General features: G+C 42.8%; 1 pseudogene; it reads left to right on the forward strand.

The window, feature by feature from the left end:
* LOC133043710 (antigen WC1.1-like) overlaps positions 1–24900 on the forward strand; it is a 53911-nt pseudogene that overhangs the window by 4089 nt on the left and 24922 nt on the right.

Here is a 24900-nt window from a genome sequence, read left to right on the forward strand (position 1 = left end):
TACTACTATGATCTACTACAACTACACTACCACCTATACTGCATTCACTTATATGAATTTATTGGAGTGCACACAATCCTACAAGGCAGAATATGCTTTTTATCCCCCGAAATAGATCACTGAGGCAAAGCAAAGTCACTTGCCCAAGCTGAGTCAGTTACAAGAAGTAGAGGCAAGACTTGAACCCAAATAGTTTGGGTGCATGTCCTTGTCCTTATTGAATTATTCGATTTATAGGTTGAAGATGTTTCTTTCAGTCTATTGTTTCATTTTATCTTTCCCTTGTTTTCAGTTTCATGGGATTTTCTTTTTCTTTTCCTTTTGGCTTGTACTATGTGGCATGTGGAATCTTAGTTCCTGAACCAGGGATTAAACGTGCACCCCCTGCGTTGGAAGTGCAGAGTCCTAAGCACTGGATACCAGGTAAATCCCTCATGGAAGTTTCTAATAATATTAATTGCCTATTAAAATTTCCTGTTGGTTGGCATTGCTGACTCAATAGACATGAGTTTGAGCAAGCTCCAGGAGATGATGAAGGACAGGGAAGCCTGGTGTGCTGCAGTCCATGGGGTCGCAAGAGTCAGACATGACTGAGCAACTGAATAACAACAAAAATTTCCTGTATTTGTTTCTACTTTCAGAGCCTTGTTATGAGTGTTCTCTTCCACTTCAAGTTTAAGAAAATTATTTTATCCTTACTCTTATAATTTTGTGAATATATTTAAATATATGTGAATACTAAATAACTGTGTAAGTTATTTTATATATGATGTCAAGTTCTAATTTTATTTTTTCAATATTACACCTGAATTGTTTTTTATCCTTTTCTCACTGATTTTAATGCCACAGAGAAATGCACTAAATTACATCATTTCTACGTGTTCTTTTTGGAATTTATTTAGACTTTCATCCACAAATGTTTATTGGTTTAAAAATGGGCTTGTGTGCTCAGATGCTCAGTTGTGTCTGACTCTGTGACCCCATGGACTACAGCCTGTCTGGCTGCTCTGTTCGGGGGATTTCCCAGGTAAGAATACTGGAGTAGGGTGCCATTTCCTACTTCAGGGTATCTTTCTGGCCCAGGGATGGAAACTGCATCTCTTACATCTCCTGCATTGGTAAGAGGATTCACTTGTGTGCTATGAAATCCATGCCCTTTGCAGTTTCCCAGATGCTGAGGCCCCCGTGGTGATGAATGAAGTTCCCTTGCTCATAAAACTTATAGTCTAGTGCAGCTGGCCACCAAAACAAGAATTTATAATAAACTTAGATAACTGCCATCAGTTGAGACATCATCAGGGTTACTTAATCTAGCTGGGAGAAGCAGAGAAGGTATCCCTAAAAAGGCAAAATTTAAACTTAGACTATGCATTCTAGAAATGAAGTTATTCATTTAGGATTTATAGTAATGACAGTAAAGCCTTATATGTAAACTCATATGCATGCATGTTTAGTATATGTCAATTGTATATAATATAATTTATCTAAATTGCTTATTTCAAGTATTAAAGGCTGAGAAATATATTCCAAACTCCCATTACCATTATTCCTCTGTCAATTTTCCCTTACATTCACAAAAGTTTTAGTCTATATCCCAGCTTTATTGGGATATAATCACCATATAATAAGGTATAAGTGTAAGGTGTACAGTGTATGGTTTGAAATACATATATACATTCTTCAAGGAAGATATACAGGTGGCCAAAAACAGATGAAATTATGCTCAACATCACTGATTATAGGAGAAATGCAAATCAAAACTACAATGAGGTATCACCTCACACTGGTCGGAACCACCATCATCAAAAATCTACAAACAATAAATGCTGGAAAGAGTGTGGAGAAAAAGGAGCTCTCTTACACTGTTGGTGGCAATGTAAATCGGTGCAACCACTATGAAGAACAGTTTGGAGATGCTTTTAAAAACTAAGAACAGGGCTACCAACTGGTCTGGCAGTCCCACTCCTGGTCATGTATCCAGAGAAAACCATAATCTGAAAGTGTACATGCACCTTGGTGTTTATTGCAGCACTATTTACAAAGGCAAATCATGGAAACAAGTTAAATGTCAATCAACAGAGAAATGGATAAAGAAGATGTGATGTTATACAATGGGATATTACTAACTGTAAAAAAGAATGAAATAATGCCATTTGCTGCAACATGGATGTAGGAGATTATCTTATTAAGTGAAGTAAATCAGACAGAGAAAGACGAATATCACCTGTGTACAGTGGTACATTACTCAGCCACAAATAGGAATGAAATTGGGTCATTTGTAGAGATGTAGGTGGATCCAGGGAGAAGGAAATGGCAACCCACTCCAGTGTTCTTGTCTTGAGAACCTAGGGACAGGGGAGCCTGGTGGGCTGCCATCTCTGGGGTCGCACAGAGTCGGACACGACTGAAGCTACTTAGCAGCAGCAGCAGCAGCAGATGGATCCAGAGACTCTCGTACAAAGTAAGTCAAAAAGAAAAATGAATATCATGTATTAAAGCATATACATGGAATCCAGAAAAATGGAATAGATGGTCTTATTTGCAAAACAGAAACAGAGACACAGACAGCGTGGACACTGGGGTGGGGGGAGAAGGGGCTGGGATGAATTGGGAGATTGGGATTGACATATATACATATTGATACTCTGTATAAAATCGATAACTAATGAGAACCTACTCAGGGAACTCTACTCAGTCCTCTGTGGTGATCTAAATAGGAAGGAAATCCAAAAGAGAAGGGATACATGTATACATAAGGCTGATTCCCTTTACTGTACCAGTAGGAACACAACATTGTAAAGCAACTACGCTCCGATTAAAATTAATTTTAAAAACATACAAATGAACTTATTTACAAAATAGAAAGAGACTTACAGATATCAAAAACAAGCTTACGGTTACCAAAGGGGAAACACTGGGAGTGGGGGAGAGACATGAATCAGGAGTCTGGGGTTAACACACACACACCTTACTATATGTTATATAGCTTTCCAGCATAAACCTACTGTATAGCACAGGAAACTCTAATCAGTATTCTGTGATAATCTATACAAGAAAAGAATCTAAAAAAGCATGAGTATATATATATATTAAACAAATCGCTTTGCTGTATACCTGAAACTACACAGCATTATAAATCAACTATACTCTAGTAAAATTAAAATATTAAAAAAGAATATATATATTATGGAATAATTACCACAATTAAGTTTACTAACGCATCTATCACATCATATAATTATTTTTTCTGTGTGTGTGTTATGAGTACTTTTAAGGTTGACTTTATTAGTAGTGATCAAGAATACAATCGAATATTATCAACTAGTCACACATACATTCCGTCCCCAAAGCTTATTCATGATATAAGTACAAGTTTGTACCACTTGATGACCATCACTCATTCCTCCCACCCCCATTCCTGCCTAGCTAACTACCAATTTACTCTCTGTTTCTATGAACTTAGTTTTTTTTAGATTCCACATATAAATGAGATCAAAGAATTTTTTCCTTTGTTTTACTTACTTCATTTAGCATCCTGCCCTCCTACATTAGTTATATGTTGCTGTGCTTCAGATTACTGCAAAACTTGGCAGCTGAAAGAAGAAAACATCTAGCATCACATAATTTCTGTGGGCAGGAATTGACATCATTTACCTGGGTCTCTGACACATGATGTCTCACAAGATATGATCATCTGAAGTTTCAACCACTCAAACCAACTTACCTGGATGTCAGCAACATTCAGACCTTGCTGGGCTATTTAACTGAGAGCCTCACTCCCTTGCTGGCTGTTGGTTAGAGGACTGCCTCAGGTCCTTGTCATGCAGGTCTCTCCATAATTAGGTCATACCATGGCAACTGGCTTCAACAGAGCAAGAGAGAGAGCAAGATAGGTAGCAAGGGGGAAACCAGAGTCATCTTGAATCCTAATCTCTCAAGTGACAGTGATTTTGTTGTTCAGTCACTAAGTCATGTCCAACTCTTTGGGACCCCATGGAGTGCAACCCATCAGGCTCCTCTGTCCATGGAGTTCTCCAGGCAAGAATACTGGAGTGAGTTGCCAATTCCTTCTCCAGGGGTTTGTCCCAGATCAGGGATCGAAACCTCATCTCCTACATTGATTGGTACACAGATTTTTTTTTTAGACATTGAGCCACCAGGCAAGCCCCTTAAGTAACATAGCTTTTGTCAAATTTCATTTGTTAGATGTATGTTACTAGGTATATTGGAGTGTGGGGATTACCCAAAGATGTGAACACAGGTGACAGGAATAACTGGGACACTTTACAGCCCGTTACCCCAGTCCTCTGTTCCTAAGCTGGATGAGATGCTCCCTATGGACAGGGAAGGAGAGGGAGGATTCCTCCCTGGATCCCGGGCCAGGAGCTGTAACTGAGACAGAGAAGCTGGGCCCTGGTAGCCTTGGGCACATCTACAGGGAGGGCAGCATCCAGAGTCTCTGGAGGCCTGTCCTCGGTGGTGTCCCTGGAGCTGGTTCTACAGGCTCATGAGAAATACCTGGTGACTCCTTTCCTGCTTCAGGTTCAGTGATGGCACATTGGGAGCTTTGAGTTGGCCGTTGTAGGAATATTTATACCACAGAAGTCAAGAAATGCTATTCACAGGGATTTTTTTCATCTTGGACAACTCATTTTTAAATACTTTTCAGCACACCACTGCATGGTCTCCTAAAATCTCTCCTGTGTCCTGTGTCTGTGTCTGTCTTGCAGCTCTGGAGCTGAGGCTGAAGGATGGAGCCCACAGGTGTGAGGGGAGAGTGTAAGTGAAGCACCAAGGAACATGGGGCACTGTGTATGTTCAGTACTGCTTTCTGGAGGATGCAAATACGTTGTGCAGACACCTGGAATGTGGAGTTGCCATTGATGCTCCCAGAGGGTCTTATTTTGGACCAAGACTTGGCACTATTTGGTATTTCTATCTTTCCTGCAACAGGACAGAGCCTGAATCAACTTTGAGTGTCAATAACTGTGTTCAACCTGATTTTAGAAACTATACTCATATCTTGTCTTGGATATTGGAGTAGTCTGCTCAGGTAAGTCCTGTCTGGTTTGGGAGGGGATATCCAGCAGGAAAGACCTCAGTCTCATTCCCAGAATGATCATGGGAAAATCAGATCATAGACTTTATTTTTTTAAATTTATTTTTATTAGTTGGAGGCTAATTACTTTACAATATTGTAGTTGTTTTTGCCATACACTGACATGAATCAGCCATGGATTTACATGTGTTCCCCATCCTGAACCCCCCTCCCACCTCCCTCCCCATCCCATCCCTCTGGGTCATCCCAGTGCACCAGCCCCGAGTGCTTGTCTCATGCACCCAACCTGGACTGGTGATCTGTTTCACACTTGATAATATACATGTTTCAATGCTGTTCTCTCAGATCATCCCACCCTCGCCTTCTGCCATAGAATCCCAAAGTCTGTTCTATACATCTGTGTCTCTTTTTCTGTCTTGCATATAGGGTTATCGTTACCATCTTTCTAAATTCCATATATATGCATTAGTATACTGTATTGGTGTTTATCTTTCTGGCTCACTTCACTCTGTATAATGGGCTCCAGTTTCATCCATCTAATTAGAACTGATTCAAATGTATTCTTTTTAATGGCTGAGTAATACTCCATTGTGTATATGTACCATAGCTTTCTTATCTATTCGTCCGCTGATGGGCGTCTAGGTTGCTTCCATGTCCTGGCTATTATAAACAGAGATCACAGACTTTAGAGTGTCTTTGGGGGAAGACTCTGGTCACAGTGGTTGGAACCACAGTGGATCAGTGGTTCCTGGATCATTAGGTCTTCAAGAGAGTGTAAGGGCTTGTTTGGCCCTGGACAGTATAAGACTTCAGACCTGTGGACAGTTGGACTCTTCATATCTCTATGATGTGTCGTAAGAGGCAGGGAGGTGAGGTCAAATGTTACAAACAAGTACATATGGCCAGTCAGGTTTGGCCACAAGAGAGGACATAAGAGAGGGGCAGGCACACATAGTTTATTATGCTCTCTGATCTTAGAGAAACAGAGTCACCAAAGGCATGAGGGGACCATGTCAGGGAGGCTGCAAGAGAGCTGGCTCAAGAAAGCATGAGGAGCCAAAAGAAAGAGTCACACAGACAAGTGACAAGTGACAACACTGGGCTCAGGGTGCAGTTACACAAGGAAAAGGCCCAAGGGTATTTCACTGGTTCATTTGAACGTCACTAGACACATTCAGGGCAAGAAGGAGGATTTGTGGCAGCAGCTAGAGTCATCTTACAGGTGCACCTGGTCACCTGGGTGGGGAACTCACATCCCATTAATGGGGGTGTTGACACAACAGGGAAACATGATTAGCAAAACAGGTACTAAGGGTAGTGAGGCTAAGAGGACCTGAATGACTCATGAGATGTGTTCAGTACCAAGTGTGTTTGACCTGTGTCAGGGTGGAGGCAGTAAAGACAGCAGTGAAACTAGGATTTGAGGAGTCAGCACAGTATCTTCCAGAGATGTTTCCAGTTGTTACCACAATGGTGGAAGAGACACCGTAGACATTATTCCCATTTAACCAGGTGGACTAGAGGAAAATCAGGTATCACAGTGAATTCCTAATGTAGTTGGTTGAGTCTTTGAAAATGTTCAACCATCTGGTGGGTGGGACAGGGGGAGCCCTGAGAACATCTGCAGTAGGTTTCTAGCAGCTCATAGTCAATCAGTTCTTTCAGGGATGATCTCTGAAAAAGTGATTTTTCCAGTCTCACCCTCAGCAGATCTTTGGTGATACTTGTTGAGACCCCTTAAGAAAAGAATTACTTTCATTTTTAAGTTACTTTGAAGTATGGATGACATACAAAAAGCTGTACATATTTAATGTATCCAACTTGAAACTTAGGGAGGTAAGTATACATCTGTGATGTATGATGCGTGCTATTCATCACTGCAAATATTTTCTTCTGTTATTATTATTAAAAATAATTATTTTCAAGGGGCATTTGAATTTCAGAAAGAAATTCTTCTTTTAAGAAAACCTGTTTTCTGGCATTTCAAGTAACATTCTGTATTGTCATAATGCCCTAATCATGATTCCAACTGCAGGTAAACTGGTGGAAACACTATAGCAGTCTCTGTAATCAGTTTGTAAATGAAAATGGAGTGTGCAATGTTTGAACTTTGTGAGATATTGAAGCCTCTAATATTATTTTTTAAAGAAAAATGCTGTCTTGTTGGGCTTGCCAGGTGGCGCTAGTGGTAAAGGATCTGCCTGCCAATGCAGGAGACATAAGAGATATGGGTTCGATCCCTGGGTCAGGAAGATCCCCTGGAGCAGGAAATGGCAACCCACTCCAGTATTCTTAAATGGAGAAGCCCATGGACAGAGGAGCCTTGTGGGCTACAGTCCGTGGGGTCTCAAAGAGTTGGACATGACTGAAGCGATTTAGCATGCAGGCATGTAATGTCTAGATATTAATTTCTGGTTAAGATACACTTGAAAATTAAAAGGGTGCTCTGGCATTTAAACCTTGATAACAGTTTTTACTCCCTAACACTGCTTTACTTCAGGCTTTCACATATTTATGAACGGTTCTGTTTTTTTTTTCTGCTAATCTCTTCGTCAGTTTTATCTCTCTGGTCTATCCCTTCTATATTTTCAGGAATATGTTTTTGTGATGTTTGAGTGAAGGTAGGCCAAAGTGGTGATGCAGAAGCAGTAAGAAGAGAATAGCATGCCTGTTCAATTATCTAACTGAAATTGAAGTCTTGGAGTTTCTTCTTCTCAATTTTAAGAAAGTGGAAGTGAAAGAGAGCTTCATCCCCTTTACTGGATTGTTGGAAGTGAAGTACTATGTTTAGGAGAAATCCAGAGTAGAAACAATGACACTGAGAAGAATGTAGAGGAGCTTGCATGAAATACAGAGAGGACTTCAAGAGGTTCAGGAGAAGGATTTGGGAGGGGCTTCACACTTTCACTTTCACAAACTGAGGACTGTGGTGCTGAAGTACAAAATGGTGAGGAGATGAAGATGCAAGGATTGCAGGAAGGGAGGCTGGGGATCAACATCCAGGTCAACTCCCACATCCACCACAACCTCTGCCTTTCACTTCCCTCCTGCTCTCATTCCTTCCTGCCCTCTCTGCCTTTATTTTGATGTGGGAGTCGTTTCTGAGCTCCAAGGAAGAGCTGGCATTTCAAGGCTGCAATTTTCGTTGTGGGAAGTTTTTGTAGTAAGGATTCTATTTCTTTAACAAATACAGGACTGCTCAGATTTTCCAATTTTTGTGCTATCAAATTTTGGTAGTTGTATTTTCAAGTAGTTTTTAAGGACTCAGACAAGTTTTCAAATTAGGATAAAATTTTGTTTATATCTCATATCATTTAAATATTGGTAAGATCTATAAGGGTTTCCCTGGTGGCTCAGCCAGTAAAGAATCTGCCTGTAGTGCCGGAGACCTGGCTTCGATCCCTGGTTTGGGAGATCCCCTGGAGAAGGGAATGGCAATCCACTCCAGTATTCTTGCCTGGGGAATCTTATGGACAGAAGAGTCTGGCGGGCTACAGTCCATGGGGTCACAAAGAGTCGGACATGACTCAGTGACTAACACTTCAAATTCCAAGGTTTATAATGTTAACCCCTCTTTCATTTATGGTGGTATTAAATTTGTGTATTCTCTCTTTTTTTTCTTGATTGATTTTTTTTTTTTGCTAGAGGATTATCAGTTTTATTATCCTTTCAAAAAATTATCAATTGATTTTATCGATTTTATTTTTTGTGTATGTTTCCTATTTCATTGATTTTTGTTAGTTTTTATTCTTCTCTTTTGTTTTGATTTCCTGTAGATTCTTGAGATGGAATCTTAGATCATTTGCTCTCAGTTTTATTTTCTATTATAGTGTAGGTATCAAGGAAGCATCAAAGCTGTAAGTTTTCTTTTAAACACCGTATCAGTTGCATCACACTGATTTTGAAGCTACATAATTTCTTTTGTATTTTATCATTGTGAAATGTTCCTTTTTTCTCTCTGAATATATTCTTTGTTCCACAGTCTTACTTTGTACAATATTAACATAGATAGTATAGCTTTCTCTGATCAGTGTTTTCATGGTTTATCTTTTTTGACCTCTATAATATGTTTTAGTGTTTATATTATGTTTGTTTTTGTATACAATGTATGATTTTGTCTTACTTTTGCCTAGTGTGATTATCTTGCTTTTATTTGGAATGTTTAAATTATTTAAATTTAATATAATCATTTATATAGTTGGGTTTACATTTACTAACTTGCTGTTTGTGTTGTGTTTTCTTTGTTCCTATTTTAATCTTTAATTGGATGTTTTTAATATTTTATTTTATGTACTTTATTGGTGTATTAGCTATGCTTCTTTTTGCAGAGTTTACCATAATGTTGAAATTATTACTCTTTAATCACATTTTTCTTTAACTTATATCATGTCTCTTATTATGTAATGTAAGACCTTGCTATAGCATACGTCTATTTCCCTATTCTTATTATTTGTCCTACTTTGTCACACATTCTACTTGTAAATATATTATTAATTTTGTAATATAATGCAATTGTTTTTGTCTCAAATATTCTAGTCTTTTAAAAATGAGAAAAAGATTTTAAAATATTTACTTGCAGAATTATCATTTAGAACCATTCTTGTAGCTTTGGGGAGATTCAAGTTTTCTTTTATTTTTAATTTCCTTTAACTTTTAGACTGTTAGATAACATTTTTGTGTAATATAAGTCTGGTGGCCTCAAATTCTATCATCTTTTATTCATCTGAAAATACTTTTTCTTTCAGTTTTGAAAGTAATTTTCAAAAGTGTCTGAGTTCTAAGTTAATATTCCCTGCCCACGTCCCCTTCCCTGTACTTTAAAGATGTTTTTGCATTATTGTTTGGCTTGTATTACTTCAAACAAGAAGTCAGTAATACTTAAAATGTTCCCCCTGTACATAGTATGTCAATTTTTCCTGACTACTTTTAAGATTTGTTTTTGTTTATGAGTGGGTCTCAGCAGTATATTATCAAGTGCCCTAGGTGGTTTTGTTTATGTTCATCTTGCTTGAGGTTTGTTTAACCTCTAGGATCAGGGGTTTATAAGTGGGTTCATTAAATTTGGAAAAATTCCATCTATCATAGTAAAATTTTTTTTTCTACTCATACCTTATACTAAATCTCCAAATAACATGTTACATGGTCTGATATTATCCCACATGCCACTGATTTTCCACTCATATTTTTCTGCCTTTTTTCTCTGTCTATTTCAATTTGCATAGTCAATTGCTATGTACCAAATTTCCAGTTCTTTTATTCTGCAATGTCTAGCTTCTCGTTAAGTTAATCCAGACAATTTTTCATTCCAGATATTGTATTTTCCATTTTGGAAGCTCCATTTGCTTATTTTTTTTTTCTAGTTTTCTTCTCTACTTTGTTTTTATACCTCACTGTGTGTGCTAATTGCTCAGTTGTGTCTGACTCTTTCAGTTCAGTTCAGTTCAGTTGATTAGTTGTGTCCGACTCTGCAACCCCATGAACTGAAGCACGCCAGGCCTCCCTGTCCTTCATCATCTCCTGCAGCTTGCTCAAGCTTGTATCCACTGAGTCAGTGATACCATCCAATCATCTCATCCTCTGTCGTCCCCTTCCCTTCCCGCCTTCAATCTTTCTCAGCATCAGGGTCTCTTCCAATGAGTCAGTTCTTTGCATCAGGTGGTCAAAGTATTGGAGTTTCAGCTTCAGCATCAGTCCTTCCAATGAATGCTCAGGACTGATTTCCTTTAGAATGGACTGGTTGGATCTCCTTGCAGTCCAAGGGACTCTCAAGTGTCTTCTCCAACACCACAGTTCAAAAGTATCAATTCTTCAGCGCTCAGTGCTCAGCTTTCAACTCTCACATCCATACATGACTACTGGAAAAACCATAGTTTTGACTAGACGGACCTTAGTTGGCAAAGTAATGTCTCTGTTTTTTAATATGCTGTCTGCTGCTGCTGCTGCTGCTAAGTCGCTTCAGTCGTGTCTGACTCTGTGTGACCCTATGGACAGCAGACCACCAGGCTCCTCTGTCCAAGGGATTCTTTAGGCAAGAATACTGGAGTGGGTTGCCATTTCCTTCTCCCAATATGCTGTCTAGGTTGGTCATAACTTTTCTTCTAAGGAGCAAGCATCTTTTAATTTCATGGCTGCAGTCACCATCTGCAGTGATTTTTTAGCCCCCCAAAATAAAGTCTGTCACTGTTTCCACATCTATTTGCTATGAAGTGATGGGACCAGATGCCATGATCTTAGTTTTCTGAATGTTGAGCTTTAAGCCAACTTTTTCACTCTCCTCTTTCACCTTCATCTAGAGGCTCTTTAGTTCTTCTTCACTTTCTGCCATAAGGGTGGTATCATCTGCATATGTGAGGTTATTGATATTTCTCCTGGCAATCTTGTTTCCAGTTTGTGCTTCATCCAGTCCAGCATTTCTCGTGATGTACTCTGCATATAAGTTAAATAAGCAGGGTGACAATATATAGCCTTGACATACTCCTTTCCCAATTTGGAACCAGCCTGTTGTTCCACGTCCAGTTCTAGCTGTTGCTTCCTGACCTGCACACAGATTTCTCAAAAGGCAGGTCAGGTGGTCTGGTATTCCCATCTCTTGAAGAATTTTCCACAGTTTGTTGTGATCCACACAGTCAAAGGCTTTGGCATAGTCAATAAAGCAGAAGTAGATGTTTTTCTGGAACTCTCTTGCTTTTTCAATGATCCAATGGATTTTGGCAATTGGATCTCTGGTTCTTCTGCCTTTTCTAAATCCAGCTTGAACATCCGGAATTTCACAATTAACGAACTGTTGAAGCCTGGCTTGGAGAATTATGTGCATTATCTTGCTAGCTTGTGAGATGAGTGCATTTGTGTGGCAATTTGAGCATTCTTTGGCATTGCCTTTCTTTGGGATTGGAATGAAAACTGACCTTTTGTCTGACTCTGTGCAACCCCATGGATTGTAGCCCTCTAGGCTCCCCTGTCCATGGGATTTGCCAGGCCGGAATAGTGGATTGGGTAGCTATGCCCTTCTCCAGGAGATCTTCCCAACCCAGGGATAGAATCTAGGTCTCCTGCATTGCAGGCAGATTCTTTACTTTCTGAGGGCTTCCCTGATAGCTCAGTTGGTAAAGAATCTGCCTGCAATGCAGGAGACCCTGGTTTGATACCTGGGTCGGGCAGATCTAGAGAAGGGATAGACTACCCATTCCAGTATTCTGGGCGTCCCTTGTGGCTCAGCTGGTAAAGAATCTCCCTCCAGTATGGGAGACCTGGGTTCGATCCCTGGGTTGGGAAGATCCCCTGAAGAAGGGAAGGGCTACCCTCTCCAGTATTCTGGTCCGGAGAATTCCATGGACCATATAGTCCATGGGATTGCAAAGAGTTGGACACGACTGAGCGACTTTCACTTCACTTCTCTACCTTCTGAGCCACCAGAAAAGCCCAAGGTATATTTATATTAGAGGTTTAAAGACCTTGTCAGCCAATTCAATCACTTCTGTAATTTCTGAATTTGCTTTTAATGATTTACCATTTTACAGGTTATATTTTTCTTTTTAGAAGTCTTTTTAGTAGTTTTTTGACTGGATGCCAGACATTGCTAGGCAGTCTTATACTGACGGGACCAGCCAGCAAAGAGAACAAGTCCCGATTGCAACAGCACAGAAGCCTGAGAAAAAGAACCGAAAGTAAAGGATGGGGTCGAGAGGACTGAATGCTCTTGAGGCAAGTCAGTGATTTTATTGAGTAAAACAGCTACCTTTATACTAGTACAAGCAGAAAACATAGTTCATAAAAATGCCATCTGGTTTTTGTCACATCAATACAATTCTTTGTCTTAAGTGATTGCAGAAGCTTACATTCTTTTTTTAACATTCCAAGATAAACTACTAAGTGAAGGTCACTACTATGTTTTTCTCAAGGAAGAACAGAGGAGACCCGGCAAATGTTTTACTACTTTATCATGGGGTGGCGGGACAGGGAATGGCCTCTTTCAAGGCTTTCCCAGGGCCTTTTTGGGCCTTGAGCAGACCGGCTCCCCGCATTATACCAGAAAGAACTGTTGTTCAGTTGCTGAGCCATGTCTAACTCTTTGTGGCCCCAAAGATTGCAGTATGCCAGGCCCCCCTGTCCTCTATATTTCAGAGCTTGCTTGGATTCATGTCCATTGAGTTGGTGATGCTCTCTAACCATCTCATCCTCTGCCAATCCCGTCTCCTTTTGCCTTCAATCTGTCCCAGCATCAGGGTCTTTTATAGTTAGTTGGCTTTTAGCATCAGGTGGCCAAAGTACTGAAGCTTCATCTTCAGCATCAGTCCTTCCAATGAATATTCAGGGATAATTTCCTTTAGGATTGACTGATTTGATCTCTTTGTAGTCCAAGGGACTCTCAAGAATCTTCTCTAGAGCCACAACTCAAAAGCATCAGTTCTTTTTGGTGTTCGGCCTTCTTTATGGTCCCAGGCTCACATCAGTACTTGATTTGTTCCTCTAACAAGACAATTTGAAATAACCTGTCCTTAAGTTTGCTGACCCTTTGTTTTGCACGATACAGTTTGCTTGAGGCACTCTGTTGGATTTTTCAGTTCAGTTTTTGTATCCCTGACTTCCAGAAATTGTCTGGTTTCCTTTTGTGTTTTCTGTTTTTCAGTATATGTGTTGCCAAAGTAAGCACTGCGTTTCTATTTTTTTATTAAACTTGGCCATTTGTTCATGTACTCTTTTTCTGATGATACTTGATTGTCTGTGTTCACTTATAGTCACTGAGTTTAATACAATTATTTTAAATTTTTTTGTCAAGCAGTTCATAAATTTTCATTTTTTCAGGGTAGGTTGCTGGAGATTTACTGGTTTGCTTAAGTGGTATCATATCTTCCAGGTTCTTCATGATCTGTAGGCTTGCATTAGTGAGTGTGCATTTGAAGGAGCAGACACTTCTAGAATTTGCAGACTGATTTCAACAAATCAAGATCTACTGCCTTGTCCTTGAACAGATAGGACTGCCCCTGGTCTTGTGGTCCAGCGAAGCTGGAGTCAGGTTATGTGGCTGCTGCTGGGGCTGCTGCTGTGTCTCTGGTCAGCGGCCCTGTGGGCAGGTGCGTGGATGGGTGTGGCTTCCTCAGGGTGCTGAGGTGAGCAGGATTGCCTCCCTAGTGTGGTAAAGTGAGGCAGAGCCTAGGTCTCAGGGTGCACTAGAATCTGCACTCACACTCACGTCCACAGTTGACAATCCTGTTGTCAGGGATGCCAAGTGGTGTGACTCCTTCTGGATGTCTGGGCAGACAGGACTGCCCAGGACCATGTGGTGCAGGGTTGGCGCCACATCAGGGAGCAGTTTCTGAGTCAGTACTGTCTGAAGTTGGCAGGCATGTTGCTGGGGGCACACTGTTTCTGTGGGAGAACGAGGGTTGGGGAACCTCCTTTTTGTCATTTCACTGATGTCAGATATAAATACAATTAGTATAATGATAGAATTAAAATCAACTAATATCACTCCTTAGCATTTTCTATAATGCCTGTCTCAGAAGAAAAACCTGTGTAAGGCGCTTTCTGGCAAACTCAGTGTAAACTTATACTCTTGTAAACTCATGTAAACTTCAACTCAGAATTCACTCTCCCAGGTTCATTGACAAATCCCAGGTTTCCAAGAGAAATATCTAAGACCATCCCTTGTCTCTCCTGTGACTCTCTGAGCTTACTTAACATAACAGATTCAACTTTTCCCCCATTTAGATAATCTAAGAAATTCTTGGAATATTTTGCCATCTAAAATTATCAGAAAAATAAAATTCAGTACCATAAAAATGGATTAGTTATTATGTTAGTATTTCTTCTCTTGGGCCATCATCTGTCTACAGGTTGGCATGCACACATGGATCCAGTCTTTATGCTTTTCTCTACCCCAAGCCACTTGAGGAGTGGCTCATGGGGGAGAAAGCTAATCAGACTATTAGCCCCACAAGTCTTAGGAAAGCTTTCTAACTTTGTCTAGATGGCAGGTCTCTACTGTCTTATAGCCATTTTGCTCTGGGTTAGTTCTGTTCTTCATGTCTCTGTACTCAAGTTTGAGTGCCCACACATTATGCACTATATCCTTGGGCTCTATAGGTCCTAGGCTCCTAAATGAGAAATTTACTTCTCCAACCAATGCTAAAATATACATTCCTGGTGTTCCGCCATTACAGATGATCTGTCTTGGGCCCTGTAGTTTCCTGGCCTCTAGATAAGGAATTCATATTTCTAATCAATGTCAAATGATACATATTCTACGCTGGGATTCAGTCATTCTACGCTGACCCTGCTTCTGGGTTTCTTTTCAGAAACTTGCTCATGAAAATGCAACTCTGATAGTGACTTTTAAATTCTCTCTTTGTGCTCCACTCCTAGAAAAGAAAAGCTTTCACATCATTGCCTGTGACATATTGTTTCCAATTGTCAAGTCAGGATCATGAACACTTACTGGGTTTGTTATTGTTTTTCTCTTAGGATTTGTGCATCTGGCTGGAGGGGATGGACCCTGCTCAGGGCGAGTAGAAGTATGTTCTGGAGAAGACTGGATCCCAGTGTCTGATGGGAACTTCACACTCCCCACTGCCCAGGTCATCTGTGCAGAGCTGGCATGTGGCAAAGCTGTGTCTGTCCTAGTACACGTGCCCTTCAGAGAGTCCGATGGCCGGGTCTGGGCTGAAGAGTTCAGCTGTAAAGGGGAGGAGCCTGAGCCCTGGTCCTGCCCCAGAGTGCCCCGTCCAGGGGTCACCTGTCACCACAGTGCAGCTGTTCAGGTTGTCTGTTCAGATGAGATGCAGATCAGGACTTTAACTTCCCTGCACACTCTGTTAAGGTGAGAAAACATGAGATTTAGTTGAAATTTTGTCTTTTCCCACCAGCGTACACAGAAGCTTGGCTCATGAAAAAGGTACCTCTCAGTGTGAGGGCCAAGCGGAGATGAACATTTCTGGATGATGGAGAGTGCTCTGTGCCTCCCACTGGAGTCGGGACAATGCCAATGTTGTTTGCTGTCAGCTCAGCTGTGGAGTAGCCATCTCCACCCCAAAAGGAGCAGAAGGAAATGATCAGCTCTAGAAAGCCCAATTTTACTGCTTGGGGAATGAGTCTTGTCGGGAGCTGCTGGCATGCACCCAGTCAGTGACAAGGTCATGGGACGAGAGAGGAACCTGCAAGGCAGCTCTTCCTCACACGGGCTGCCCCGGGGGCCCTATATGTCCCCTCGGGAATCACTGGGATGTACCCAGACTGTGATAAGGTCACGGGATGAGAGAGGAACCTGCAAGGCAGCTCCTTCCCTCGGGGTTGTCCCAGGGGCCCAGTATGTCTCTTTCCTCTTTCTGTCTTACTGTTGTTGGGCTTTTTATTAATTTTTGGAAATGTAATATATAGTAATAAGGCCTCCCTGGAAAAGTCCAAGCCTATTTAGAAATGCTCCTGATTGCTCTGGCTAAGGACATGACCATAAACATCAAGTCAAAAAGGAAAAGGCCATAGGCATAGTTTGGCTGCTTGCTTAAAAGATTATAATGTTCTAGAATAGAAAAGAGTAGAGGCATTTAGATTTAGAAGTAGATATACTGCTTCAGTTTATTTGCTCCTTGGTTGAGAGGGTTTTCATTATTGCTATTTCCTTGCTGCTATTTGTCCATTTTTTCCCCTTTTTAAAACAACATGGAAGATTATGGGTATTTTTGTAGAGGTAGGAAATGGGGTACACAGGGTTTCAATAGAAGATTTATATCAACCAGCTTCACTGCCATTACCTCATTGTCAATAGAAGTGTTTTGCTGCTTCATAGTTAATCACTGTAGACTTTGTAATTTTAGGTAAAGAAAAATATCAGAGTTTTCACATGGTACCATTCTCAGAAATATCAAACATGTTTGCGTAGCCCTTCCCATGTATTGTTTTATTGTCTAAAGAATTCATACTATACCTGAAATTTGTGGAACATTGTTTTTGTTAGAGTGAAAATGTTAGGCCATTGAGGCAAGAACACTAATGTGCGGGACATTTAAGAAAAACCCCTGTAATCAGAAATGTTCCAGATGAATACATAGGGGAAAAACATGGGAAAGAAAAATATTGACAGAAGCAGGAAACCAATATCTGATGTAATATGTGGTGACTTAAGGGGGAGGTAACGTTCATTCTATAAAACCTGAGCTGTCCTAAAAATAAAAAAGCTTTTTCTTCCATGCAACCTTCTGTGTCTATCTGTCCTCTTCCTCGTTGACGCCACTCATCCCTTGGGTACTTCTGGATCCACTGGGGCTGGACTCCAGCAGGTGGTGCCTGAACAGGGACCCAAAGGGTAAGTCGCTTAATATTGCATTCTCGGGGTGGCTAGGACTTCACCTACGCTGCTGCAGACCCCCGTGCATAAGATAGGTAGGGTGAGACGGGTGAACAGTGAGATATTTATTAGAGATTTCAGAACATGGGTAATGGAGAATCTAAGGAAAGACAGTTATTTATTGATATAATTCAGCATTTATTAATGAAGAGAGGAAATAAGGTTGCAAAGTCTACTCTGTCATCATTCTTTTCTTTTGTACAAGAGCAATGCCCCTGGTTTCCTGAAGAGGGCTCTGTAAGTATGGACACCTGGCATAAGGTGGGAGAAACACTTAAACAGTATTATTCATATCATGACCCTGAGGGTATTCCAGCTGAAACTTTTTCTCTCTGGAATTTAATTAGGGATGCACTTGACCCTACCCCAGAGGTTGAATGCGTTCCATCTAAAAAAGATAATTTGGATTCCAAACAAGAAGTTTACAAAGAACTTAGGGAGATTATGGCTGCGGCATGCCTGAATGATGATGATCAATTGAGCCCTCAAGAGGAGGAAGATTTGGAGGAAGCTGCAGCTAGATATCATGATAAAGAGGGAGATTGGACTTTTTCTGTGGCAAAGCCTCAACCTAAGCCATGCACTCTTAAAAATTCTTTAAAGCCAGAGGTTTCTAAATCTGGTCCAAGACCTCCTAGACCACTTAGACCTCCTCCTGCTCCCCCATATGCTGGTAATGGAGCACCATACCCTCATAGGAGGCTGAAGGATGCTGATGAGGATCCGACTATTTCAGCATGCTCTCCAATAGTGTTTGATGAATTTGAGGATGAACCGGTCTGGGAGCCCTTGCCTACGAAGTTATTAAAAGAATTGAAAGAGGCTTGCTCTATGTATGGGCCCCAGGCTCCATATACACAAACTCTGTTAGATGCTCTCGCTGCCAGATGGATGATACCTTATGATTGGGCGGGGGTTGCTAAGGCTTGTCTTACAAGAGGTCAGTACTTACTTTGGAGAACAGAGTATGAGGACTTGGCAAAAGAGCAAAGTGCAGCTAACAAACGGCATGGTATTAAAATAATAACATATGACATGCTAACTGGCAGTGGAAAATATGATAGTGCCAGGGATCAAATGAGATTAGACAAACAAGCCTTGGAACAAGCAACAGGGTGTGCTCTTAATGCCTGGAAAGGCCTGCCACGGAGCTCAGATCACACCTCTCTCTTGGCAGGCATTAAGCAAAGGTCAGAAGAGCTTTATGAAGATTTTGTCTCTCGACTTTTGCTTTCAGTTAGGCGTGTTATTACTAATCAAGAAGCTGCAGACATACTTATTCGTCAGCTGGCTTTTGAAAATGCAAATTCTACATGTCAGGCAATATTGAGACCAATAAGAAAGTCTGGAACTCTCACCGATTACATTAGGGCTTGTGCTGATGTTAGCCCTGCTATGATGCAGGGGATAGCTATTGCAGCAGCCCTGCAGGGACACGCATTCCTTCAGGTTGTTCAGAACGTGGTGAAACCTCATAACAGAGGCACAAGGTCCCCAGGAGGGGTGTGCTTTTCCTGTGGAAAAGGTGGGCATTTCAGCAGAAACTGTCCTCAAAAATCTGCGGGAGAAGGCATGACACCACCCAATAGTGCTCCTCCTGAAACTGTCCTCCCAAAGACTCTTTGTCCTCGCTGTCAAAAGGGCCTTCACTGGGCAAAAGCTTGTAAATCAAAGTTCCACAAGGATGGAACCCGTTTGGCACCCTCACGAGGAAATCCCGTTCAGAACCAGGGAAACGTCTTGCGGGGCAAGCCCCAGGCCCCGACAATGATAGGGGCAACTTCTCTCAACCCGTTCATCCCCTTTGTTCCATCTCAGAGCTCTGCCGAGCAACCCCAGGGAGCGCAGGATTGGACCTCTGTTCCACCGCCGCAACAATATTAACTCCTGATTCACCCGTGGTTAGAATACCAACGGGGGTTAAGGGACCCCTTCCAGAAGGAGTCATGGGAATTGTTTTGGGATGGAGTTCGCTCTCTCTTCAAGGTCTTACTGTTATTCCCGGGGTCATAGATTCAGATTATACTGGAGAAATACAGGTAATGATTTCTCCCCCCACTAAGACACAACAAATTCTTAAAGATCAAAGAATTGCCCAATTATTACTTTTGCCTTATTGTTCTGTTAGGTAGTTAGAATAGGGAAAAGGAGTCCAGAATGGCGGTGGCTAAAAGACCTGGAAGGGAAAAGCCCGTGAAAATAGAACAAAGGAAGGTCCGAGGACCTGAGTGAGAACCTCAGGTAAAACAAACAACACTCCTGGCTGGCCCAATTTACATAGGACAGGCCCAGGGGCAGAGAAACATATAAAAAGAGGAGCCAAAGCCCTCTTCTCTCTCTCTCTCTCTCCCCCACGCGATGGGGCGCTCTTCTCTTTGCGTCTTTGGGTCGATGTGCCCTCACCCTCGAAGATGGATTTTCCTGCTATTTAAATAAATAGAGCTGTAACACTGAGCTGTAACACTGATTTATTTAAGAGCTATAACACGGTCTGTCCTCCGAGAGCTGTGACCCGCCAAGGGGCTTTAATGTCCGCCGTCACTCCAAATTTTTGTTGTGACGAGACAAAGAACTGAGGAGCATACACTCGCCTGATGTCTATGGTGCCCTGACTCGGGTTTAACCTGGCTGAAACAACCTCCGGGCGGTAGCGGAATGCGAGGAAAACCCAGCGCAGGGGAAGGCCCGTCGAGCTGGAAGCCAGGGCAGTGAAAAACGAACTCAGCAGAAAGCCCACGCGGCTCAGTCTCAGATTCCAGAAGACCTCCGGTTAAGGTAGGAGATCCTCGCTCCTATGGCTGGAGGGACATGCCTAACAAAATCTTAATTCCTTTACAATCTCTCATTTCTCATTTCCTTGGACCCCCTGCGAACAGGTGCGCGGCCGTGGGTGCAACTGAGGGACTCTGGAGAGGCTACCCTTTGGTATGTCCCAAAGGCACTATCTGCTGGGCCCCAGTAGCGGTTACCCAAGCCGGTGGGGGTTCTTCTGTCCCTACTCTTCTCTGTGCTAAGAATCAGGCCAATGGAAACTGTGAGCACTGGTCAGATATCTAGCAAATTTTCCAGTAGGCTATGAAGGGGATTCCTTGGCACGTTTTTCCCACTGCTTTTTCCTCTTTTCCTTCAGCTCTTTCTCCCGGGAATCGAGCCTGACAAAAACCCAGGATGCCCGGCTCAGGCTCTGAGGTCTTATTGCAAAAATTCAGTAAGAGACAAAGGGATAAGTGGGAGGTGGATTTGCTAGGATTCAGAGAGAAGCGCCCATTCTACAGGGTACGGCCATGGAATGTGGCCTGACTAAGTTTAGGCATGGAAGTTTATATGCATGGAAGTTTATAATGAGCGGGAGGATCATACCAGCCATTGGGGAACCACCCACTCCTCTGTGTTTTGACAGTGCCTTGGAGCTGTTCTGCCACCTCTGGGTGCGTCTTTTGGTTTAGAGATTGGGGATTAAGGTTTACTCAAATTTGACTTGTCATCTTGGACCCGATTGATTTTAATCCGTTTATGTTATGCCCTTGTGCTATGTCATTCTTTCAAAGGTTGTTCTCTGCCCCCCTTTCCCTCCTGTTTCATGCTCCTTCCCTCAGCACCATCCGGGCCCACAATGTTGCCTCTACAATCTTCTAGAGGGATAACAAAAAAATAGCTGGCCTTGGGAGAGAAGAACTGTATAATATCCAACCCCTTAGTCCTACCTAGCACTGGTCACACTGGAGACCTTGGGGACGCCCAAACTCCAGCCCGGGGGTCCCAAGACCTCATCACGCCTTGACCTGCCTAGGGATCTGGTCCTTGAAAGGTTGTCACACCTCAACCTGCTCGGGGATCCGCTAGTCCCAAGGGTCCCAGGAGGCCATCACGCCTCAACCTGCCCGGGGATTTGATCTCTAGGAGGCTGTGACACCTCAGCCTGCCTGGAGATCTGCATCCTGACCCGGGGACGCCTGGCTCTCAGGTTGCGACAGTACTAGGTAGGATAAGCTTCGAAAAGCCTATTAGTCTTTTTCCTTTTCCGTTTCCTCCCTGTCATGACTGTCTTTCAGATGGGAAATAACCAATCCACTTCCCGGGAGACGCCCTTGAGATGCATCCTTGATAACTGGAAGCTGTTCGATCCTCTAACTCTGAGGAGGGGTCATTTAAAATTCTTTTGTGCCACTGCTTGGCCACGGTATCCACTGGGGGACGAGGAACACTGGCCCGAGGATGGGACTTTAAATTACAATACCATCCTGCAATTAGAATTATTCTGCAAAAAACAAGGGAAGTGGTCAGAGATTCCCTATGTCCAAATTTTCTTCAGACTGAGAGATATGAAGGAACTCTATCTTAAGTATGGGATTGTTGTATGCCCTAAAAGTGAGCCCACTAGGCAAATGGTGTTAGGCACAGGCAACCAAGAGAGGGAACCCCCCCATGAAGGCTCACCTCCCACAGCTCCCGAGTTGCCTGGTACTTCTTCCTTGTATCCAAGTGTGCCCCCATATCCGGGAGCACCCCCTCCACAAAAGCCAGCTCGAGTATGTCCCTTAGTTGAAACTGGAGGAGAATTCGGACCAACCCAAGTCCATAAACCCTTCTCCCTCTTAGAACTAAGACAGATCAAACAAGACCTGGGAAGCTATACAGATGACCCTGGCAAATATATAGATACGTCCCAGCATATTACCTTGGCCTTTGACTTGAAGTGGAAGGACATCAAGGTCATATTTAGTCAAACTTTATCTGACCCTGAACATACTAGGGTCTTAAAGGAAGCCTGGAGGTATGCAACAGGACTTCACATGTCAAGTGATAGATACCCAGTAGGGGAAACTGCAGTCCCCTCCTCCGATCCTAACTGGAATTATAATAACCCTGAGCACATCTGGGAAAAGGATCATTTTCTAATCTGTGTAAAGGCAGGACTGAAAGCAGCTCAGCAAAAAGTAATTAGCTATGCCCGGGGCTCAGCAATAATTCAGGAGCCAAATGAGAACCCCATTGCCTTTCTAGAAAGGCTAAAAGAGGCCCTCCAAAAGTTTACCAATTTGGACCTAGACTCTTACGAGGGACAGGTGATTTTAAAAGACAAATTCCTGTCCCTATGTGCATCATATAACAGAATTAAGTTACAACAGCTATAGCAGCAGGACTCTGCTGCCTCTCTAGATGAGAAGATCCAGACAGCCACCAATACCTTTTATAACAGAACAGGAGAAGGAGGTCAAGGCCCAGGAGAGGGAGAGAAAGAAAGAGACAAGGCATGCCCAGATGCTGGCCGCCCTCCAGGGAAGCCCTATGGCACACCCCGAGCCCTTGAATGACAAGGCACAAGGCAAATGCCTAATCTGTAGACAGGCGGGGCACTGGGCCAAAGAGTGTCCTAACCATGACAAGTCTCCTAGAATGGCTTGCCACAAATGCCATCAACTGGAACACTGGGCGGCACTCTGCCCTTGGGACCCAAGAGCCTCAAGGTCAAGCGCCAAGCCTTCCCTCACGATGGTTCAAGAGGACTGAAGCGGCCCACTCCAGCCAGCCCGCCTGTCACAGATAACCATCACGGGGCTGGAGCCAAGGGTGCAACTGGATGTGGCAGGTAGGTCCGAGAATTTCTTGGTTGACACAGGGGCTACCTACTCTGTCTTGATCTCCTACTCCTTCTTCTCCCAAACCTCTACCATTTTGGGTGCTACAGTAAAAGCAACTACGAAAAGATTCACCCAAGCACTTCTTTGTTGGTGAGATGGACAGATATTTTCCCACCAGTTTCTCGTGGTCCCTGAGTGTCCTACTCCCTTAATGGGAAGAGACATACTCACTAAACTGGGGACCACCCTTGTGATGGGAAGCTTTTCAGCCCCTAGGGCCCTACAGCTTCTGGTTACTACTAAAGAACTACTAAAGTCCTTCTCCAATAGAGAGGGACCAAAAACTATGGGAGGACAAAATTAACCCCCAGGTGTGGGACCAGGGGATTCCTGGACGAGCCCACCAAGACCTCAGGGGTTCAGAGATAGCCCCCACTTGTTTGGACAGGCCCTTAGTCGGGATCTCCTAGATCTGGACCTGGGACCTAATGAGAAAATATTACAATATGTAGATGACCTATTAATCTGCTCCCCAGATGAGAAAAGTGCCCAACAACATGCAATTCAGGTTCTAAACTTTTTGGCAGAAAGGAGATATAAAGTCTCCCGTGCTAAGGCACAGATGGTCGAGACAAGGGTCACTTACCTGGGAGTTCAGATTACACATGGGTCCAGGAGGCTGTCCTCTGATTGGGTACAAGGAATCCTCCAGTTGCCCTCCCCCATGACTTGAAAACAATTGTGAGCTTTCCTGGGGCTAACTGGGTACTGTAGAATCTGGATACCCAACCATGGTCTAATTGTCCAGCCCTTATATAAAAGCTTAAAGGGACAAGAGGATTCAATCCCACTGATGTGGGGAACTCCTCAAAAGGAGGCAGAGGCTACACTAAAACAGGCCTTAATTCAGGCACCTGACTTGAGGTTGCCAGATCCAAAAAAAAGCATTCCAACTTTATGTCCATGAAAGAGAGGGAATAGCCTAGGGAGTGTTAACCCAAAGGTTGGGATCTGAGCCCCAGCCTGTAGCTTACTTATCCAAGAGACTTGATCCAACCGCCCAAGGCAGGCCCCCCTGCCTTTGAAATCTTGCAGCTATTGCAATCATGATAGAAGATGCTTTAAAACTCTCCTTTGGGGGCAAACTAACTATTTTTTTTTTTTTAAACTAACTATTTTTACCAGCCACCAAGTAAAACAACTCCTAAATGGGAGAGGCCATTTATGGATGTCTGATCAAAGAATCCTCAGATATCAACTAGTACTGATGGAAAATCCAGGCCTTGCTATATCCCCTTGTGAGGTTCTTAACCCAGCCACCCTCCTCTCTACCCCTGAGGGCTCTCTCCCCTTTCACTCCTGTCTAGAAACCTTGGACCACTGGACAAAACCCCAAGAGGGATTGTCAGAAGAGCCTCTGACCAATCCTGAGGAAATCTGGTACACTGATGGAAGCAACTTTGTCTTGGATGGAAAAAGAAGAGCCGGATATGCAGTAGTCTCCAATTTTGAGACCATAGTGGCTAAGCCTCTGCCACCAGGTACTTCAGCCCAATTAGCTGAGCTCATAGCCCTGACTCGAGCTTTAGAGCTGGGAAAAGGAAAAAGAATAGCCATTTACACTGACCCCAAGTATGCCTTTCTGGTGCTACATGCACATGCAGCTATTTGGAAAGAAAGGGGCCACTTGACTACCCGAGTGTCCCCGATCAAATATGGTGATCAAATCCTTAGACTCCTAGAGGCAGTCCATCTGCCCACTGAGGTTTCAGTCTCCCACTATAAAGGACACAAAAAGGGAGCACAGAAGTGGCACGAGGGAACCAAGCAGCTGACCAGGCAGCTAAGAGAGCAGCGTTACAGACCAATGACCTAATAGGGGTTGCCACCTTAGTTCCACAGACTAATTTGCCAAAAAC

Source organism: Dama dama, chromosome 22 (genome assembly GCF_033118175.1).
Source record: "Dama dama isolate Ldn47 chromosome 22, ASM3311817v1, whole genome shotgun sequence".
Taxonomy (NCBI): Eukaryota; Metazoa; Chordata; class Mammalia; order Artiodactyla; family Cervidae; genus Dama; species Dama dama.